The 1,497-nt window shown below is 38.4% G+C and overlaps 1 long non-coding RNA gene across 1 annotated transcript; it reads right to left on the bottom strand.

The window, feature by feature from the left end:
• Positions 1-178: 178 nt before the first annotated feature.
• LOC118479031 lies at positions 179-1,491 on the bottom strand. Its single transcript, XR_004859432.1, has 2 exons — positions 707-1,491; positions 179-566 (listed from the first exon to the last, which is right to left on the bottom strand). It is a non-coding gene; the product is annotated as an uncharacterized LOC118479031 (long non-coding RNA).
• Between the last annotated feature and the right edge of the window lie 6 nt (positions 1,492-1,497).

Raw genomic sequence — 1,497 nt, 5'->3', positions numbered from 1 at the left:
ACACACACACACACACACACACACACACACACACGGGGCTTTGCCGTTCTGAACATAACATGACCACTACAGCACGTCTTAAAATTCTGAGTAACCATAGCTCAAGCTGACGAAAAATCATTCACACACAAAAATCCGAGCCTTGTTCTTGATCAAGTAAAAACATTTCCAATGAGTATGTGATTCGCAAAACGTAGTACAGCACGTAAAAAATATCGTCATTGAAACCAGAGCCCACAGTTCGGAACCATGAAAAAAATTGTTGAAGAAGAACTATTTATTTCGTTTATGCAAGCTATCCGAGCCATTCTTTTCCAGGCTGCAAACCGCGATGAATGGGGAGACGCTAAGGGGTATCTTCACCCATCTTTTGGTTTGTTGCATTCACAACAACAAGAAGAAGAAGAAAAAGGATCCTTCAAATTTCGTTTTTGTTTAACTACAACATGTTTCCTTTTTCTTAGACCTGGTCCCTTTTACTAAAACATGTTTCCTTTTTCTAAGACCTGGTTCCTTTTACTAAAGCCTGTTTCCTTTTTCTAAAACCAGGTTCCTTTTACTGAAACCTGTTTCCTTTAACTACAACATGTTTCCTTTTTCTTAGACCTGGTTCCTTTTACTAAAACATGTTTCCTTTTTCTTAGACCTGGTTCCTTTTACTAAAACCTGTTTCCTTTTTCTTAGACCTGGTTCCTTTTACTAAAACCTGTTTCCTTTAACTACAACCTGTTTCCTATTTCGTTCGTACACCTTTAACAGATAATATCATATCTACACTTAAAAAGTATAAGGAAAAATGAAATCAGTCCTCCCCAGTTCACAACATGAGCAGTAAAACACAATCTGACAAACTTCCTCTCACAAAAAAACCCCACATAGTTATGAATCGTAAGAAGGCCTTACAAGGACAAGACTGCAACTGACTGCCAATGTCTCATTCGAGGAATGGCGAGAACTCAGACATCTATGGCATTCCACACCTGCGTTCACTGTGTTCACAGCTACTTCCGCAGGACCAGAGACATAGTCAACATAATTTGGCAAAAAAAACTTTGGAGGACGACTGCCTGCCACAAAATGGCCAGCGAAAATTATTATGGATTAAGCAATCATTATACTCATGGAACAGAAGAGGGGGAAAAAATTGTTGGAAACATTTCAATATTCTTTAAAAATGTCGTTAAAAGATACGATCAAGTCATTATGGCTGAGAGCTATTAGGACAAGATTTGCTTACATTTAATGAAAAAGGCTTTTGAAAAAAAAACAACCGACAAACAAACAATAAAACTCCCCAGCCTGAGGCCAAGAGCTTGTATGAACGACATCAACAATGGACAAAAATCAACCGGTGACAATTAATCTTGCAACAAGGTATAAATAAAATTGCAGCATTTTTACATCAAGATCCTCTTTGTACCCCGTGATTGGATGATGCAGACTGAGGCATGGGAGGGTTTAGTTCAGAGAGAAAAAAGAGTCCAGGAGGGTGTTTGG

Source organism: Aplysia californica, unplaced genomic scaffold (assembly GCF_000002075.1).
Source record: "Aplysia californica isolate F4 #8 unplaced genomic scaffold, AplCal3.0 scaffold01470, whole genome shotgun sequence".
In the NCBI taxonomy this organism is placed as follows: Eukaryota; Metazoa; Mollusca; class Gastropoda; order Aplysiida; family Aplysiidae; genus Aplysia; species Aplysia californica.
Note: the sequence above shows the minus strand (reverse complement) of the source record. Positions and strands in the feature narration are given on the sequence as shown.